Below are 22,220 nucleotides of genomic sequence, written 5' to 3'. Positions count from 1 at the left end.
AATCTCAAAAGGTTTAGTTGTATAAATCTGAAGTACTCTTCGAAAGATATCTCTGTAACCAAATGTCCAATCGAAATAAAATTTCTGGGCGATCTGCTAGGATGCTGTAGCTTTCATTTGGTGCCAAGAGAACCCAAATCGATTGACAAACGGTCGAAATATTTATTATGATACACTTGGTCAAAAATCTTTAAAAGTTCAGAAGTATGACTCATAAGTACTCTTCGAGAGATATCTCGGTAACCAAACGTCCAATCGAAACAAAAATCAATAGCGTTCTACTAGGATGTAGTAGCTTTCATTTGCTTCCAAGAGAACTCAAATCGGTTGACAGACGGCTGAGAAACGTGCGTGACTTTTTTTTGTAACGCACACACACACACACACATACAAACATACACACATACACACATACACACACACATACAGACATTTGCTCAGTTCGTCGAGCTGAGTTTATTGGTATATGAGACTCGGCCCTCCGGGCCTCGGATCGAAAGTCGGTTTTTCGAGCGATATTTATACCCTTCTTATGGGTGTAAGAAGGGTAAAAAGAAGAAGAATGTGGATTAATGCACGTGTTCAATTGATTGACTTTTGTGCGGAGCCGTGTTATCTAGGTGGCAATGATAACAAGTACATTCTGTGTAAATATGGCAATGGCACCGTCTAAACGCCAAATAAGTGAACTTGTGCAAAAGTTCATATTTTTTTGAAATTCAGCTATTTCATAGGAAACCACGTGGACGTTATATTTGATGGGTTTGTCGTTCTTTGGAAAATATTGGATCATATTTTATATTTATGTTGACATAACAGTTATTAATTTTAACCCTTAGGTAAGGGAACATTTTTGTACTTTATAGCTAATGGCTAGGCCTGTTTAGTATATCTGAAAATAATTTATAATGTCTTCTGAAGCGTATTTCTTTTTTTATCATCTAAAAATTTATGTTTTCGCAACCTCTCAGCCCAACAAACATTTTTGCTCTACAAACCACTTTTAAGTGAACTTTGGCTTAAGAAACTGTTATTCCTTGTGTTATTCAGCTAGCATTGTTTCTTAGGAGATGTAATTGTTTCTTTTGTATTAAATAGCGACTATTTACATGTTACAAAATTTTCCCCATCCATTCTATCATCGTAAAATAGTTTTGCGGAATTGAACACTAGCATTATTTTTCCAAAAGTAATACGAAAAATGAAATTTTCCTGAAGAATATTTAAAAACCAATACATTTCAACAGTAATCACAAAATCTCAAAATGTTTTTGACTCAAACAATGAGAACTTAAATTGGCTTTAAGCAAAAATATAGTAGTGTACGGATGTTAAAAAAAATAGAAAAAAAGAGAAATTCATAAAATCGCACGAATTAAAAAGTATTTTCAAGCAAATCACGTTTAAGTCGATTTAAAAAGACGAATAATGATGTTGAGATCCAAATAAAAAAACACATTCCGTTGCTATAGTGAAAGGATAAACATGAATTAACTTGAAATAAATGGACTTTGTACCATTAAACTATCTTTTATCATGTGCGAACTTTTTCCGCAAGTATGGGGCAAATGTTCGCATTGAAGTACTTGCATTAAAGGTTTTATTACTAGAGCTACAGAAAGATCTCGATAAAATCTAGTGCTTTTTTTTAAAGGTTACATGATAGGGCATTGTTAAGCAATGAAAAGCGAAATTATTGTCTTTCTGCTTAATAGTTATTTTGTGGAGACTGTTAGGTGCGAACTTTTGCCCTGCATTACTTTATAGGCAAATGTAAGCAAATTACCTCATACAAATGCAAAAGTAGAAGTAATTGTCTCCTTTAAAAAGTCAAAATGATTGACCTATTAGAGACTGTAAGAATAGAATTGGGGAATCAAAAGTGAAAAAAGTTATTGAGGAATAAACACTTTCAAGAGACCGCCGGTAATAAAAACCTAACGTGTCTTGAAAGCTAACGGAGCTACGAATTTGGCGTCTTCAACAAAGTTATTCAGAACAGCATTTTCTACAACTCTTGTGAAGTCATCAACCTTGTATCTTGAAAAATTCAAAAAGTAAATTTTTTATCTCACTTTTAGGGGGATTGATCATTTTTACCAACAGGTTAAAAGAAGCACGTTATTGTAGTGAAAAACTTCCTCGAAGACACTATGATGCCAAACGACATGGTTAAATCAACAATTGTGCCATATAGTAGTTGGATTCTTTGCGTGCAATATAAGAAATCTTTAAAACATCATTTCGTAAAAACACCGTTTCTCGAGAATGGCTTGATGGATCTTCGTGAAATTTTGTTGGTAGTTGCACAACCCCTAAAGCTCCGTGGTCAACCTTTTCCTTTTTTGATATCGTGCATTTAGCCGAAATGGCGATCGAAAAACCTCGAAATTTTTCGATTTTTCAAAATTTCAAATCAATGCCCCTCCCCTCTCCCAGGAGGGGGAGGGTCAAAACTTCGTATTTATGAGTTTCTAGTCGGGAGCAATCAGAAAAGGTGAAATTTAGAGCTGGGCAGAGAAAAAGTTGATTTTTTGTCGGACCGTGTAATTGATCAATAGTGCAGTTACAAAATGTGAGTTCTTCTTTCGGAAGAGAAGTTCAGGGTTAAAAATCTCGTATACAGATAAAAAAGTTTCAATACATATTTCGCAGAAATTTCTCTAAATATGAATTTCCTCTATGCTAAAAGTTGATAATAAACTCTGTTGTAAATACTGTTTTTTATCAATCTAGTCCCCAAAATTCGAACAGCACGGTACCTAATAAAACAACTTCTGATGCACTTTTGCATTGGAACTGCCCAGCAGAACTGACTGATGATAGCCTCGCATGTCGGAAATCATTTGCCAGTGCCATGCGATAACAGTTTTCTCACCTTGCTCTATAGGTAGGTATAGTCAGTCAGTCAGTCAATCGGGACATTGACGCGCATTCTTTGATGTTTGATCAACAATCATTTTGCATTGCTGGTATTTCTGTCGAATGACCCTCATATGCTGTACTGTGTGTGCGGTTGAACTTTGCCGGGAATAAGAGTGAGACGAGTTTTGTCAGTTTTTTTGTGTGTGGTGAACTTGTACTACCGTATAAGTCAATCCGTCGATAAGTACGGAAGGTTGATTGAAAATAACATGTTGTTTTCGATATTCTGACTGTGTGACGACCGCGAGTTATCAAGTAGCGTTTGATGAATGAGAGAAGAAATTGATCAATGGCTACAGAACATGTATGGTTACACTAACAATCGTTTCAAGACTGACCTGAGGTAATTTAAAAAGGAAACTCATAAAATAACAAAGATCATCGGGCAGATGTTTATCACTTTTAATCTTCATACTTAAAGAGCTAACAAAAGAAGCAAGAAATAGAAATGTTGGGTGAAAAAAATAAATAAAACATGAAATTTGAACATTCGAAATCAGGATAAAGTTGATCAGCCATAGTCAAGGGCTTAAAAATGATTAAAAAAAAAAAACATTGGACAGGTTCAATTTGATGAAACCGTTTGTCAGGAATTTATTCGGAAGTTCACCGGAGTTCATTGAAATTACTATATATTCCCTTTTTAATGGTTTTATCAAGGAACATCTTTTAACAATATTTGTATGAATATAAATGTATCCCTGAGAAAACTCCCTTATCTGGACTATGGAGCGAAGAAAGTGTGCTTCCTATATTATTATTATTTATTTATTTGAAATCATGTAACGTAAGGATATCTCCTTCTAAAATGTTACACTGTGGTGGAACTAAGCTATCTGACAATCTACACCTAATCTAAGTTTCTGAATTGACTTTAATCTTCTTTTTTTTAAATATTATTCTATAATTGCATGTGTTCGAGCTCCCCCAACAGACCCCTTTTGAAGCTATTCAAACTAGTTGATGATTTGAGATTGGACGATAAACGATTCCAGAGTGATATGCCTCTCGTGAACAACGAATCACCATAATAAGACGTAGAATGCTGAGGTACAATCATATTCATAGTTCTAGTATTTCGAAAAAAATGCAGTTTGTTGTATAAATAAGGTGGCTCTTTTGTCTTAACAATCTTAAATATTTGTAAGCATGTTCTGAAGGCATAAAATTTTGAAAAGGAACAACCTATCAACGCTTCATGGAATTGAGAGACACTGGAGTATCTCGATAAGTTATACACATATCGAATGCAAGAATTCAGTGCAACCCTCAGTTTATTGAGCGATGCAGCAGAAGCATTACTGTAAACGAACTCACCGTACATAAAATGAGGAAGTATCAGAGACTTGAAGAGTTTAATTTTCATTGCTGGTTGAAAGTGTTTGCTCACCATGTTCAACCGTTTTAGTGAACCGTATATTTTCCCACATTGGGCATTGATAAAAGTATCCCATGACAAATTGGATGTAAAAATAACCCCCAAATTATCAATTTTTTCAAAAAAATTTACTCTTTGACCATCAAAAACAAGTACTGGTGCTTGAGGAGGATTTCTGAGCTTCGATATCAACATAGCTTTTGTTTTGGATGGGTTAACGGTCAACAAATTACTCTTCGACCACTGCAGGATACAATTCAAATCATAATTTATTTTCCTGGCAATATCGGTCATGTTGAACTCACCAGAATTACAAAAATAGATTTGTACATCGTCAGCAAACATATGGACTGAACAAAAGCATAGTGAATTAGGAAGATCATTAATAAATAGAGAGAATAAAAGAGGTCCTAATACAGAGCCCTGGGGAACCCCAGACTTAATTTGGCTGAACGACGATACAACATCGTTGTAGAAAACAGCCTGATGTCTATTGCTCAGATAAGATTTGATCAAACTAGCCGCTGACTGGGAAAAACTGAATTTATTCACCAATTTCCTTACCAATTTAGCATGTGATACTCGATCAAATGCTTTGGCAAAGTCGATCAACAGCAGTATAGCTATGCCTCTCTTGTCAATTGCCTGGGCTACGTCATCATGTACCTTAGCTAAAGCAGTATTAGTACTGAAATTACTTCTAAACCCAGACTGAAAAGGATGCAGCAAATTGTTATCGATGACATGCTTCGAAATCTGGGATTTCACAAGTTTTTCAAATACTTTAGATAGTGCACTGAGAATGCTAATAGGGCGTAGGTTATCAATTGATGAACAGTTGGCTTTCTTCTTGATAGGAATTATCTTTGCATTCTTCCATGATCTAGGGAATATAGAGGTGTTGATGATGGTGTCGAATAGATGCTTATAAATTGGAAAGGCCAGGGGTAAAAGAAGCTTAATGAATTGAATAGGAATTTTGTCGAATCCTACTGCATTCGATTTGATTGAAAAAATGCAGTTGATGATATCATGATCCGAAACTCTATGAAAACTGAAACCTTGATGATTCGTTAATATTGGATCTACCGAAACATCGTTTGAAAAATTAGAAGTGAAAAAGTTGTTGATATCATTCGCTGAAAAATCGTCACTAGAAAATCTAGATTCCTTAGTAACCCCCAGTTTTTTTATGTTTCGCCAAAGTTGTTTGGGTGGTAAATCTGTATTAAACTTAAGCTGGTCACTATTCTTTTTGGCTCGATGCTTCGCTGCTCATATAGTGCGAAGTGGACCTGATGTAATGGTTAGAGAACATACCTTTCACGCCGAGGATCTGTGACCGAATCCCATATCTGGTAAACACACAAGATGTGAGTTTTCCCTTTGGAAGGGTATCAGAAGGCCGGCTCCAGAGGCACGTTATCCTCCATTTGGGACATTTGTGCCATCGCCATACATATAAGACTATTTCATCATTTATCTGAGGGAGAATGGGACAAGGGATGGAATGGAATAAGGAAAGGGAAAGGTGATGAAATAGGAAGGGGTACCCTAGAAGAGGGAATGAACGCATAAGCGCAACGAGAGCTCATAGCCCATACCACAACGGGTTTAATCAGTGCCCTGAAAAGGACACTGTAAAACGCATAAGCGTAAAGAGAGCCTATAGCTCATTGGAGGTAGCTTGTGACGTCATGCGACTTTCAATATGACATTGAAAGGCACGTCATCGAAAGCATCATCAATATTCAAGAAATCACCCAAGCAAAACCTACGTTTGAGCGAGTACTTTCTTGAAAACATATACAACTTTGTGTAAAAGAGTCACTGTGGACATTCCAAATTGGAAGGCATGTGAGTTCACATGAATAGGCATGTCAGCCAGACGAACATCACAGATGTGATAATCGACAATGCGTTTCAAGTATTTCAGAAAGAACGAGGTAACCAGATAAATCTGAAACTCATTCCATCTTTATGCAATGCACGCACCCTTTCGGGATAAAACTATGGAGTAATTTCACGCCATGAAAATACCCCATAGAAAATTACAAGAGATCAAAACATGTTTGAAGTATTAATGTTCCTCTGGAGAAAATAGGATAATCCCCCATTTCCTCCTGGATATTTGAATGAAGTAGAGCTTTTAAGGGCCCACTAAGTCGATTATATAGCTATAATTCTCAAGCGGAAGCTAGAGATTCGTTATTATATAAAAGAACGGTACTGATCTGAACTACAGATCAGAGTTCCATTCAGGAATACCTTTTGCAGTCCACACAGACCGCAGAGGACAAGCTTCTTTCAAAGCAATAGTTATGGTATACCACAACCGAAGGTGTTGTAGGTACAAAACCACAATGAAACTCTCTTGAAGTAGCAATGGAAGCGAGTTATCCACAAAATGTGGTCGCAACCAATTAGTACAGGTTCCCTAGTTCGTTGAGCAGGGACGCCTGAATACGCAAATTTTGCGAAGGAACACTCAAAAGTGCAAAGAAGGTCAAATGGAGACTCCTCATCTGACACATGCCAATCAGTCAACTCATGACAAATTCTGCTGATGCAGAGATTGGTTAGGTGCATTTCTATGGTAAGTTATCCATGAGCTGCACTACCTAAGTAATCCATCAAACTGAAGCATCTCAAATTAATGTTTGAGGTACTTCAGATAATGTAATCATCGTAGCAATACTGTCAAATATCAGCGATAAGATGCTGAATACAAGATCTTGCTTGTGTAGAAATGTGACAATGACCACCTCCCATACATATTATATCTTGACTGTGTAATTTATCCACAAACATGACTGAACTCTTCTTAGTGTGTAAGTGAGCGCCGGCAAGCACAGCGGCAACATTTGTTCTTTCCAAAGTTGTTAACCTCTCGATACAGAAGCAGAATAAAGCTAAGTTGTGTAGCAATCGGATGTGCGCGTTTCTTTGATCCGAAGTTCCTTTTTCCTCCTTCTCCGCGAGTGGATATCTCTGTCCACAGCTTGAAGGCATCCAAAAGGAAAGGATGAAACATACTGTTAACGTTATTCTAAAATATAGCATGCTCGAGGCACGACACATCATCTATAATGAAAAAAAGCAAAACTGGTTTCACAAGGTAACCTATACAGAAGTTACCAGACGAAAATGAACTTTTTGAAGTAGAGCCACTTGGGCCACTATTGCTCCGATGTGCAGTAAGGGCGTAATACTGTGGAGGACGCCCTAATTCTCCACAGGCTCCGTTTGTGGTTAGGTTTCTATTAGACCCCCCTAACCATTCATTCCTTGGCACGGTAAGCATATAGCCGCATAACACCATGAATTAGGGGTCACCTGTTTAGTGGACTCTTACCACTGGATCAGGCGATCCGTAGTGTTATTCTTAGAAAATTGAGACAATCGCTACCGACACTACACAGCTATCTAGGCTGATCGGGAAAATAAGTTAACATTAATGGTTAACTTCCGAACGAGCCCGAACAGCCTCATCTTTTAACAATATTTGTATGAATATAAATGTATCCCTGAGAAAACTCCCTTATCTGGACTATGGAGCGAAGAAAGTGCGCTTCCTATAAGCTGCTCATATAGTGCGAAGTGGACCTGATGTAATGGTTAGAGAACATACCTTTCACGCCGAGGATCTGTGACCGAATCCCATATCTGGTAAACACACAAGATGTGAGTTTTCCCTTTGGAAGGGAACAACAGTCGTGATACAGCCCAGGGCTAAAACCACATTGATAAAGATGATAAAGGACTATCGATCTTTCCAAGAAATATCAGTCGGAAATCTCACTACATACATCACAATAGTTTGCAGAACAGTGCTCAAGCCACGACTGTATCGTGTAGCGTTGTCTATTTTTACACTAACACTGCGAGCGAAGATTCACCGGTGCGTGGTAACGCTTCCTAAGCGATGTTCAAACAAAAATAGATACGCCACTTATCACATTCCTATACCTAGATATCAACATTTTGACCGGCTTGTAAATACCCAATAAATCTAAACTGAAACCGCGTCTCTCTCCAAGGTGCTTAGCACTTGACGCATAGGTTGCAGCAGATAACTTTTTTTTTCTTGATGACTTCTGTTTCGGTGGATTTGCCGTTTAACGCTAGAGGTATGCAGTTATCAGTGCAGAATTTAAACTGAGTTTGCTGGTGAGTATGCACAGTGATAAGGCTGGGCGTTTTCATGTTTGCTGATAACGTGCAGAAGCCACTTCAGATCTAAGGTCTAGTTTAAGTGTGCAACTGATTTTTTTTCCGAAACACTTGATAATTTTTAATGATTGGTAAACATATCATAAAATCGCAATCGACTCGTGTTTGATTATCAGGAACTGCTACAAGTTGCTACAATTTAGCAAATGAGCGTATCAAGATGCGATGAGACCGAGTGCCAATACTCGTTGAGACACCGAGAGACGGTGAGGAGACCAATATTCGATGAGGATCTAGTATCTTGAGGGATCTGTACCGTGGACTAAATGAATCGAGGCGATGAGTGCTGTCTGATGGGTGAATGCAGGAGTGGAATGGCGGAAGGTACTCGGTGTCAGATGAAGCTTGGAGCCAGGAGGAGCTTGGTAGCAAAGGAAGCTCGGTAGTGAGAGCAAAGGATCTAGAAGGAGCTCGGCGGGCTTTGGATCCAGGAGGAGTACGGTGACCAGGTAGAGCTCGGGGCGCATCGGATCTGAGTGTGTGATGAGAAGGAGTGTTGGACTGTAGGTACACCCTTGCGGTGCATCACACAGCACATGTATAAAATTGTACCTAGATGGAATGAAAGAGAGGCCCTGAACTGGTAGCGCTACCAGTTCCTATGGTTTAGAACAGAAACCTCGCCTGTTCTATTGTCGTTTTCAACATCCTCTACTCCTCCTCACTTTCTTACAATCTATCTAACCTTTTCTGTTTTTAGACCCCTCTTCTCTGCATCAACATCCATTCCTTCTCCTTTCTTCCTCACTGTCGGCCGCCGGAATCCGTTTCTACGAGATACCAAGTACCACGTGTGGCTTTGGGGTACTGCTGCAGCTGCATGGACCCGCTTACACGTCCTGCCGACATTGTACGGACCGGCCTTTAGCCAACAACGCTGCCGGATTCTACCCGGTTCAAGTACCAGGACGTGGTAGGGTGAATGGTAAACCATTATTGGCTTCACACCGAAAGTGAGGTGTAACATTTAAAATCAATGTCCCATAAAAAGATAGTCAAAAAAAAAAAACATCATTCTAAATATTGTAAGTTGCAAAATTAGAAGGTAGGCTTAGATTTTGTTAAAAAAAACCCCTTTTTGTAATGCCGCTATCGCGCTATAAACCCCACTCCGACAACTCGAAAAATGCGAACGTCCACACCAAGGGAAAACGCAGAAAACGAGCATTCGGCCGAGAGTTTCCGCCCATCGAAGCCCGAATGAAGAGAAATTAGAGGTTGGTGCGTCGGCGATGAGGAGTAGATCGGTCTCTTCTGTGACAACCTCTGAGTACGACGGTCGATAGTCCGGAATCCGCCGCGTGTGTCCAAGTGACCAAGGGAACAGTATATGTGCTCCGTGTGGGGTCCTAAGTCGGTGGAAATTACCCTGAGGCCGCAGTTGAGTACCTAGGAAGTGAAGTTATCACGGACAGCCCTTTGTGACCGTGAACCGGGAGTGACAGACGCGGGAGACCGAGAGCGGTAGACGGCACGCTGTGAAATTAAAACGGAGAAGAAATAGCCCGGAGAATAGCCACGTTGGTGAATGAGTGTCGGTGTGCATCAGTGCCCCAGCGAAGAGCGGCGGAAGGATTCCCCTTCCCATCGTAACACCCTCTCGAATAGGGAAGTGAGGCGCCCCTGAGATGAGTTGCTAAAGGTAAGTCGCATGCTCATTATCGGTTGGAAAACTCTAACTTACATATTGTCGCTCCAACAAAAAAAATCGCTTTCAATTTTTCGAGATATTTTTTTAGTAGGAGAAGGGGGAAATTTTTGGAGGGTTGATCATTTTATCCTTTAGAGAAAAAAAATATCACTCTCAAAATAATCTTCAAATTTCTGTACCAGTCTAGTTTAATCTACCGAGGTACTCATACTCAATAAACGATCTGGTAGCTACACTGAAAAAAAGGACATAGTAATTTTGACCGGATCGAGGGTCAACTTAAAACACTTTTACCACTTGATTTTGGTAGACCATGCTTCCTGCTTGAAATTACCATGTGCGGGGTTCAATTTACCATGTCGCTTTATGTTTACATTTTATAGTATTTTTGAACCCCATCCCATGCTTAGTTTTACTATGTGCACATAGTACGATTGACCATCGTTTTTGGTATGAATAACCATGTGTGTGGTAGCATGGTAATGTCATTTTCGTTGTTTATTATTAATGAAAAAATGGATTTGATTTATTTTATTCCACATTTTATTTAATAATTTACATCTAAATATAAATATATAAACTCCATGGATGTACATCTTGGCAATATCCATGGAATCAAACTCAAGGATTCCAACCAAAATTATCGTCCGCGGCCCGAGACTTGAGTTTCCCCATGAGCGCTGCGCCGAAAGATAAGTTTCTCCATAGGTTCCTCATTCAGCTTGGTGCCTCATTCAGGGATTCCTGCATCACTTGAGCGTTTACGCCGGATTAGTATTGATGACAGCTACAAATCAGAGAAAGTGGAAGTCAATCTGGAAAAGCTTGGGCGACGGAAATTCATGTTATTATCTTTACCTGGTGTTGTCACCGCGGTAACACCGATAATCAGGGTCTGCAGCTGGCAGAATAGCGAACAATCTGGTTTAGTTTAGAAGCGGCGGTTTATTTGCTGAGGTGCTTCGACTAACTTCCGGATGGATATTGGGAGCATCATTTGAGAGATGATTCGGTTACTGAGGGTGGATTTATTTGATTAGACATTATTTGCGATGGATAATGCATTTACTTACCGTGAACTTTTTGCACCCGCTTTATCAATTAAGAGAGATTTCTAATTGTAAATTGGATTATCCAAAGACTTCTGTCATTTGTCAATCTTTCGCCAAAATGGCCGGAATTACAATAACAACTGCATATTTGCAACAACTATGATGCGTTGTTAGCTCGAAAATGTTGGAAGTTTGGGCTAATATTTTTTTTAGTCAATATTACTATGTCTGCTCGATGAATGGTAAAAATGGAATGGTACTGTTGAATATGTACATTATGAATCTCACCATGTCACAGTTACCATGTAGCATGGTAATTTTTACTAGCTTGTGGTACATGTAAAGAAGTTTTTAGTTGTGTTTACGATATTTGGGAATAGTAAAATTAAGCACAATGTCATGGTTCGCGTTACTATACTTTTTTTCTCAGTGTAGAGAAACTGTAGGCAGTACGTACGGTGGATAGGAGATTTTGCGCTTTAAAGGGACCGCGTGCTGCCCGATAGAAGCACACATATCACACGGTCGATCGAATCAATAGTTGGTTGTCCACATCACTAAATACCGTATATTCTGTGCATGCATTTCTTTTTTTTCTCTCTCTTTTCTTTTTCTTTGATCGCATTGGACATCAGTAGAAGGGTATTTGCCAGTTATTTGTGGAATAAGGAATAATTTATTGCGGCGCTTATATTGTCTATCCGGTTGGAATCAAGACTGACATTCAATCAAAAATTGCCATTTTCTTGGTTCACAAGTGTCGCAACTGTTTCGCATCTAGTGCGCTATGTGGCTGACAACAACGGGAAGGATGCGCACTACTTTTAACATGATTAAAAACGTCGCGAGTTGGGTCGCGTCGCGACTTGATTGTGCGAAGTCCGGTTTGGTGGCGGCCCGACAATAATAAATCCACATTGAGCGGCGGCGATATGGCCGCTAGGAGATTCCCGCGATACAGACGCAATGTCAAAATCGAACAAATACTGTCACCCACCCAGCAGCATCGCAGCAGACTTCAGGCCGTCCATATCAAAACAAATGTTAGCACAATGGCATCTCAAGTGGCCAGAAATCGTAATAATATTTATCGCGACATTGTTTCACCACAGACAAACAGACGTCGCACTCTACTCACTTCTCATCGTTATCCTTTTTAACGGTTAGTTCAAATATTTTGTAGTTCGCAAATCGCTCGATCACGGCGCTCGCATCGTTTTTGCTCCTGTTTGACGTTTACTCACTACTGCCACCTACTGAGTGGTTCGCGTAACATAGCCTGGTTAGTATTGGGCGATTACGTTTTCGTGACGATGATTTTTATCGCAATTTGTTCCAAGTGATACGTCTGTTTGTCTGTGGTTTCACTATGCGCATACGCATCACCTCGTCGGCTTTGTATTTAATAATCGGGATGTTATTTAATGATGCTGCAGGAGGATGCGGCTTCATCTTTTCCATTTCCACATTGCGTCTGTATCGCGTGCATCTCCTCGCGGCCAAATCGCCGCAGCCTCATGTGGATTTGATATGAGCGCCGCATGCAGAATTTCTGACCATCAGGTCGCTCGTTGTGGTGCGGTCATATTTTGGAAAGTTGATGGAAAAGAAGAAGACAAACGCGTTTCGAGGATTTATCTTGCAAGGCACAATAGCCCATTTGTTGACTTGATCGCGGTCATGAATATGGACAGGGAGTATCAGGTAGGGATGAGTGTTACCTACCTAACATCCGAAGAAGTTGGGTTTGAGCTCGAAAGTAGAAATGTGAAGGAGAAAGAGCGGAGTTTGAGTGTGAGCCGTAGGAAGCTCAAAAATGCGTTGCGAGAAGAGGCGGATGGTTTAATTCGGATTTTTTCGTACAAGCGAGATCCGAGAATTGAGCTTGCCGTTTGCAGAGAGCGGTTAGAACGGGTGTACGGTGTACGATGAATTGAATAATAGTTCGCTCGACAGACAAATGTCTAAGGCAGGACTCTTACATTTGTATCATCGTTTGAAATTATTCAAACGGACATATGGTGTTAGCAGTTATGGCAACGACGCAAACTGGTTATTTTCAAAAGTAATACAAACTTATGCATCATTTTTCGACCAAAATGCAATATATTCTTCTCAATCTGTCACTGTGCAGAATACCATTCCTGTGGAGTTGCAGGGGGCTGCTAGTTTAGCAGCTCAGGCAGCCGAACATTCGCATGATTTAATTACTTTGGAGCAACCGATTTCGTCGTCGTCGGCGGGTGATACCTCCACAGCGGCGCCGGTGTCAACCGAATCGCAACCCGTTCCTAATGCAGTTCTCTCTGTAGCGGAAAGCGACCCACTTTTGAATTTGCAGAATTTATCGATTTCGACGACGTCGGTTTCGATGTCCAACATTACACCTATAAGGACCAATCCGATTGTCACCGTTGCATCAGGAAGTGATGTACATATGACGTGGGCAACACCACGATACCAGGTCGCGTCACGTATACAATCCAGACAGGTCAGGTTCGACACGGTTCGTGAGCTGCCAGGGGATTTACCAGTTTTGTCGATGGGTTCCGGGGGGAATGCGATCGCGCAAACGAGTGTAGTTAATTCAGTGGGCTCTATTAATGCGTCGTTAGTGGACAGTGGATCCGGAGCAAGAATTCCAGCCGTGGATAGTTATCCGGAACAACAACCAGCTTACTATCGGTGCGCAGTGTCGCAGCAGCCGTCGCAGTGCACAGCCTCTTTTGCCCCTAGTGCCCCGCTGAATACGCCATCATGGTCCAATCCATATGATTACCCTCGAACACAATCCCAAATCCAGTTCCCACAACCAAATTCGGGATACTCAAACATCCGATACCAACAACCCCACTATGTTAACCCCGTTCAATCGATTCCGGAGTATCATCGAAACTCAACGTACCAACCATCATTTCCTCAGGTAGGGCGTCCAACAAGAGAACCCAGCCCTACCCAGTCCTCTGATTCGATGATCTCCAGGGGTATGCCGACATCTGTTGATTTGCTTGGGTCGGATGCACGTAGGAGTAATCCAACTGCACCTAGCCAAACGCAAAATCCTTATTTGAATATGAGACCTAACCATTCCCAATCCAATGAGCGAGCCTACATCCCAACTCCCAACCCTTCGGTAAATCCCTTCCAAGATTTAGACTTTGTACCGGTGGCCAATCGGACAAAAACCATACCGGTGGCTAAATGGCCGATGCGTTACACGGGAGAGGATCGTGGAGCAGGACTCAACACGTTTTTATGGGAAGTCAATGACTGGACACAATCGGAATTGATTTCGGAACCCGAGTTGTTGAGATCGTTCGGCAACTTACTTACAGGGAAAGCCAAGATGTGGTTTATTAGCAATAAACACAGGTTTACAACGTACTCGGATCTGATTGACAGTCTTAAAGCGACGTTCCGTCATCCAGATCTGGACCATTATGTACTGCTGGAGATCTACCAACGTAGGCAACAGAAGAACGAAAGTTTTCTGGAGTTTTTCTTGGACGTCGAGAGGAAATTCAAAAGTTTGGCAAGGCCAGTGTCGGACGAAGAGATTGCGCAAACGGTGCGGCGAAACTTGCGCGCAGACTACAAACGTGCCCTCATCGGTCGAGAGTTTCCAGATCTGTATTCTCTCCAAATGGCGGGTCAAGAAATCGACGCCACCAACACCTATCTCTTCTCCAAGCCACAGGGTAACGCTCAGACAAATGCAATCCAAGCGGCCGAGAAACCTTCTACATTCAGTAATCGCGAACCTGCACAAAACTTTCAACAATCTGGAGGCAAGGGCTCACAGCAACCCCAGAAATCATCCGGTCAACAGTTCCGATCCAACCAAGGATTTAATCCAAGCAAACCAGGAGGGAAGCCGTTTTTCAAGAAAGATCAGGCCACATCCAAATCAGAAGAAAAACCTAAAAGGATTACGAAAGCAGACAAAAATGACTCAAGCGACGGAGAACCCCCAGAGATTTCGAAAGCTACCCACAACGGTTTGGAAGGCCAGCTTCGCACACACGTGCCTTTGAACGATAAGTTCGTGTGCTTTAACTGCCGAAGTCAACAGCACCTAACCGAGCAGTGCACCCAACCCTACAAAGTTCACTGTCAGATATGCGGATTTCTTGGTTTTCCAACCCCTAGATGCCCGTTCTGCTCAAAAAACTCCAAGCGCCGGAAGGACAAGAGTCCTTCCAAGTGAACGTTTGTCTCCAAGCAAACGATCATTCCTCCTCTTGCTTGACAGATTCTTTGATCGCCTTAGGGTATGAACCTCTACCCGAACGCGATGACGATTCTGAGGAAGATGTATCCAGTTCCTCAGTATTGTCCATTATAAACGATAATCGACCTCACATCAAACCAAAAATTTTCGATACACCAATCCGTACACTGTTGGACTGCGAGAGCCAGAGAAATTTGATCTCCGCAGCAACCGCCCCGCTTTGGAAAACATCCAATACCATGGTTTTTCCAAGCAATTTGATCCTCACTAGCGCTTCAGGGGATTGCCTCGACGTAGTGGGACGCGTGTTTCTTCCATTTTGGTTCGAAGGACGAACCAAAATAATTGAAACCACGATCGTTGAAGATCTCCCTGTCGACTGTATTGCAGGCATGGATTTCTTCACAGCTTTCGATCTTTATATAACAAGAGGGGAAGAAATTCTCTTCCTTGTGAATGAAGATGAGTGTACGGATAGTAACCCACCTCGTCTCGTTGAGCTCAGCTCCGAACAGGTTGCGGCACTAGAAAAAGTTAAAATAATCTTCAAGCCAGCTATGAATGATCAGCTCGAGGTTACCTCGCTGATCGAACATTCAATAGAACTGAAGGAGGAATCCAAAGATTCCCCACCAATACGGGTATCTCCTTATCCGTACTCTCCGGCTATACATAAAGCCTTAAACGAGGAGATAGACCGACTACTTCAGCTAGGAGTGATCGAAGAGTCACATTCAGATTGGGCTCTCAACGCAGTGCCAATCAAAAAACCCAACGGAACTGTTCGTTTATGTTTAGACGCACGAAAGCTTAATGCCCGAACTAAACGAGACGGCTATCCATTGGCTCACGTCGGTCGTATACTGGGACGTTTGGGTAAAACGAGGTATCTTAGCACCATCGATCTGAAGGATGCTTTTCTTCAGATTCCGCTGAGTGAAGATTCAAAACCTCTTACCGCGTTCTGCATTCAAGGGCGGGGCATGTTTCAGTATACTCGTCTCCCTTTCGGCTTGACAAACAGTCCGGCAACCCTATCTCGATTGATGGATAAGATCCTCGGAGCTGGAGAACTAGAACCATGGGTGTTCGTCTACTTAGACGACATCATTGTGGCTAGCGACAGCTTCGAGGATCATATCCGGCTTCTCGAGGAAGTGGCACGTCGACTGAGGAAAGCAAACCTGTCGATAAACATCGACAAATCGAAATTTTGCAGGTCAGAAGTTCCTTTTTTGGGATACTTGCTGTCGTGTGACGGACTCCGCCCCGATCCTTCCAAGGTACAAGGGATTTTGGACTTTGAAGCCCCCAAGACCATTCGCCAAGTGCGAAGGTTTCTGGGGATGGTAAATTATTACCGGCGCTTTATTCCGGACTTTAGTGCCATCACCACGCCGATCTCGGACCTCCTAGCTGGTAAACCAAAGATCGTGCGATGGACTAAAGAGGCGAACGAAGCATTTCGGATCATCAAGGAGCGTCTCATTACTGCCCCGATACTCTCAAACCCGGACTTTGAGAAGGAATTTAGCGTTCAGACGGACGCGAGTGATCGTACCGTGGCCGGAGTGCTAACTCAAATTCAGGACGGGTCAGAGAAAGTGATTAGCTTTGTATCTCTGAAACTGAACTCCGCCCAACAAAATTATTCAGCTACTGAGAAGGAAGCGCTGGCAGTTTTGATGGCAGTGGAAAAGTTTCGCGGGTATATCGAAGGGAGTCACTTCACACTAATAACCGATGCTTCCGCGCTCCAGTACATTCGGAACAACAAATGGCGTCCGTCGTCCAGACTCAGTCGATGGAGTTTAGACTTGCAGCACCTGGACATGACGATCATACATCGGAAGGGAACCGAAAACACTGTGCCCGACGCACTTTCGCGAAGCATATGCGCGATAAAAGCTTCCAAGGCAGGGTCGACGTCTTACGGGGATCTAGTGCAAAAGATAGAGGAAGAGCCGGCGGACTATCCGGACTTCCGTCTCGAGGACGGGCAGCTGTGGAAGTATGTCCCGGTAGACGAAGAGCCTTTCGACGTGCGATTCGAATGGAAGATGGTTCCGCCGCCCGAAAACCGTCCACGAATTATACAAGAGGAACACGAACAATCATTTCACCTCGGAGTCGAAAAGACTTTGTCCAGATTACAACTTCGGTACTATTGGCCGCACATGGCTACCGAAACCCGGAAATGGGTCCAGCGATGCACCGTCTGTAAAGAGAGCAAGCCAGCCACCGTCCCAACAATCCCGGTTATGGGAAAGCAGAAAATTGCTGACCATCCCTGGCAAATCATCGCCATGGACTACATAGGACCGTAGCCGAAAAGTAAGGCGGGATTTATGCACATTCTGGTCGTGCAGGACCTGTTCAGTAAATGGTGCCAACTCCACCCCGTCCGCCGAATTGAAGCTGCAAGACTATCCGGGAAGGTTGGTTTCTAAGGAACTCCATTCCGGAAATCGTGCTGACAGATAATGCAACGACCTTCCTCTCGAAGGAATTCGAGGCGTTGCTGAAGCAGTACAACGTCAAGCACTGGACAACCTCTCGACATCACAGCCAGGGAAACCCAGTGGAACGCCTAAACAGGTCCATAAATGCGGCGATACGGACGTACTGTCAAAAGGACCAGCGAGGCTGGGATACTAAGATTGCCGACATTGAACACGTATTCAACAATTCAGTGCACTCAGCAACCGGCTTCACGCCCTTCTTCGTAACTCGAAACCACGAGATCGCGATTAGTGGAGACGATCATACCCGGATGCGACGCAAGGAGGAATACGAACAGGAAGATCGAGCTTTCCAACAGAAAAGAATTAGCGGTGAAATATACGACCTGGTATCAAAAAAACCTACTTAAAGCCTATACATCCAGCGCCCAGTGCTACAATTTGCGCAAACGTGCGCGGCCGGAAGATTTCCAAGTGGGTCAGAACGTATACCGTCGCAACTTCAAGCAATCTAACGCAGGAGAATACTATAATGCTAAGTTGGCACCTATGTATTTACCCTGTCAGATTGTAGCCAAACGCGGTTCAAGCTCCTACGAACTCGAGGACGTCGATGGGAAAAACTTGGGTGTCTGGCCCGCTGAGCATATTAAGCCTTAGTTTTGCTGGTGCCATACGCGATCATTTCCTTTTTCCTTCTATCCTATCAGTTTCCTGTTGTGATCTTGAATAGCTAAGGGGAAATCCTAGAATCTCACTCTCCTCACCATATAAAGCAGCATTTGTCTCTCTCGAGTTCCCTGAGAGAGGACTGCATGCTGCTACTGGTGACAATCTCCTAATGTAAATGTCTAATGTGCCACTCAGCGGGAGCAGGGCGGTAAAAGATTAGCATAGGAAGTTGTTTTGTTCTGGGAAAACCAGATCCATGTTTTAGGCCGGCCGAATTATAAATAAGTTTTACCTGGGAGTGGCTATCCCCGTTAAAAACAGATTGCTGTGAAATTCGAATGTGTGTCTTCTCATGAAAGAAGATGGTCCAATTTAGGGAATTCTCTAGCGGTCAAATCAAGAGTGAGTATGAGGTACCTTCGAGCGAGTCCAGCTAGGTAGGACAGAATAGAAAGAAAAAGGGGATGATTCGCCCTGCACAAAGTTTCCTTATTGACAATCCAAAAGAATGCGACTTGCCGGCAACGGTTAGGTGGGACGAAGATAATTAGTTGACCAGCCAGACCCTAGCCAGATGGCAGGGTTGTACGGGTGTTCGACGAGCCGACTACGATTTTTTGGACTCACTGTGATGGCGTGCCAGATCACAGGGGTCCCCCAATTGCGCGTACCCGAATCGAACACCTTATAAATCCAAAATTAATCTTTCATTAAAACTAGTTTTGTTAAATTTGGTAAATATTTAGATCATTTTGTTTTTGTTTCTATATTTTTTTTTGTTATGAGGATAATTTATTTACAATTGCATTTCGTGCTTTAGTTTTCTTGATTAAAAAAAAATAATTCCATTATTTTTTTTTATTCTACCTCGGGGGAATGTAACATTTAAAATCAATGTCCCATAAAAAGATAGTCAAAAAAAAAACATCATTCTAAATATTGTAAGTTGCAAAATTAGAAGGTAGGCTTAGATTTTGTTAAAAAAAACCCCTTTTTGTAATGCCGCTATCGCGCTATAAACCCCACTCCGACAACTCGAAAAATGCGAACGTCCACACCAAGGGAAAACGCAGAAAACGAGCATTCGGCCGAGAGTTTCCGCCCATCGAAGCCCGAATGAAGAGAAATTAGAGGTTGGTGCGTCGGCGATGAGGAGTAGATCGGTCTCTTCTGTGACAACCTCTGAGTACGACGGTCGATAGTCCGGAATCCGCCGCGTGTGTCCAAGTGACCAAGGGAACAGTATATGTGCTCCGTGTGGGGTCCTAAGTCGGTGGAAATTACCCTGAGGCCGCAGTTGAGTACCTAGGAAGTGAAGTTATCACGGACAGCCCTTTGTGACCGTGAACCGGGAGTGATAGACGCGGGAGACCGAGAGCGGTAGACGGCACGCTGTGAAATTAAAACGGAGAAGAAATAGCCCGGAGAATAGCCACGTTGGTGAATGAGTGTCGGTGTGCATCAGTGCCCCAGCGAAGAGCGGCGGAAGGATTCCCCTTCCCATCGTAACACCCTCTCGAATAGGGAAGTGAGGCGCCCCTGAGATGAGTTGCTAAAGGTAAGTCGCATGCTCATTATCTGTTGGAAAACTCTAACTTACAGAGGGGACGTCCTTTTTCTCCACGCTCACACAACTTAAGCACTCTTGTAATTCTTGAACTAGGTTCACCACAAGCTTTTGAATAAAAAATCACTCCAACACAATCAATTAACGAACCAAACATTTACAGCCGGGAGAGACAGTCGCCAGTGCTCAGATGTCACAATTTCAGGAGTAGTACCTCGATTTGAAGGTGGTTGTGATAGCGCATCACACGCAGCTTTGTGAGACCATACCAAGAGGCCTCAAATATTTGAAGAGCACTGTGCTATATCCGGTTGCCGTTTGGTGTCAAATAAGAAGGCCAGGCGACCCACAGTGTCCAGACTGTCCTGGAAGCCTCCGAAAGCCTCTGCAGTTAATTTCGGACCTCGAAAACACCCGTCTTCAGCAGTCACAGTGCGTTGCCGGCCATCGCTACATCTTCACCTTCTTTGTGGCTCTACGTCCCCACTGGGACTTGGTCTGCCTCGCTTCAACTTAGTGTTCCTTAAGCACTTCCACAGTTATTAATTGAAGGGCTTTCTTTGCCTGCCATAAGGCAATCCATGAGACAGATGCGATCAGCTGATTTTTTTTGTTTACCATGTATTTTTGACATTCGATGATCAGGGTGACAGTTGAACACAAAGGAATTTGTTAAGCATCGACGACACTTGACGAAACTTTGTTAAGTGCTACTCACACTGTGTTTACATTTTTGGCTGTCACCCCTATCGCGAAAAGTCGTCATGGATTGCCTTATTGCATGAATTTGTATATTGTGAGGCAAGTACAATGATACACTATGCCCAGGGAATTGAGAAAATTTTCCCCACCAGAACGGGAATCGTACCGGCCGTCCCCGGATTGGCGATCCATAGCCTTAACCACTAGGCTAACTGGAGACCCCTGGCCAGCGCTACAGTCACCTCTATATACATACAGGTCTGGATGTAAGGAACGCGTTTAATAGCGCCAATGGATCACTGAAGCCGACTTTTCCGCTACTCACCGCATCAAAACAAAAGCGCCACCGTATATGGACGGTAACACAGTGACAGCAGTTGAGTTACGTCAAACACACAAGGCTACGGTGGCGCAATCTGTTCATTTCATAGCGGCCGTTTTAGTTATTTTAGTGGTCCATTGGCCGGCTATTGCCGATGCGTTCCTGCGTCTGGGTCATTTGGCTACGTATTGAGATACCCAGGTACCCGTACAAGATTCTCGGAAGTTACTTCCAGAATCGAGTACTAGTTTACGACACAGATGTAGGTCGGAAGTGCTTTCAATCAAGGTTGTAAAGGCGTAGATGAGATCCAGGAAACTGGAGTTGGCTCAACACAAAACTGAGGTGGTGGTGTAGACGATCTCGTAAGTCGTAATACAGATAAAAAAAACAAACTTCGAAGCGCTCCGTCAAACACTTGGGTGTTATAATCGACGTCAAGCTAACCTTCGGTAGCCACGTTGATTGCGCCTGCAAAAGAGCCTCCACAGCTATAGTGGCACTGTCCCGGATGATGTCCAATAGCTCTGCGGTGTATGGGCGCAATCTTCTGGTTAGTGTCGCTACTTTTGTCGTTAACTTTTGTCTCATTTGCCGCTGCTTCTATCTGTACCGTTAGAATAGCACAAAATAGGGAAGTGGAACCATCTCGGCAGGGGTCCTATTTTGGGTACTTTTCTGCAATAACTCAGCTAATTTTGAACCAATTGACACAATTTTTATAACGCGGTGAGACACGTATAGTATCTAGCCGTATACAAAATTTCAAGTCAATTGTTCAGGAATTGATTGAGTTTTAGCGAAGACGGCTAATAACAAGACAGACATCTACCCGCTTGCTCCATATACTCTGAGAACTTCAAGCACACTAGCGCCGCGAACGACTCCCGGGTACAACATTATGAATAAGTGTGCGTGAGATGCTACAGCTTCCGTGTACCTATTTGCACGTACACGCACACAATCATGTTTAATGTTCCTGTGAATCGTTGAGGGCGTTTCAACCTTGTCGCCTGCGATATGGT

The sequence above is a fragment of the Aedes albopictus genome, chromosome 2 (assembly GCF_035046485.1).
Source record: "Aedes albopictus strain Foshan chromosome 2, AalbF5, whole genome shotgun sequence".
NCBI lineage: Eukaryota > Metazoa > Arthropoda > Insecta > Diptera > Culicidae > Aedes > Aedes albopictus.
The sequence above is the reverse complement of the archived record's forward strand: the minus strand, read 5'-3'. Positions refer to the sequence as shown.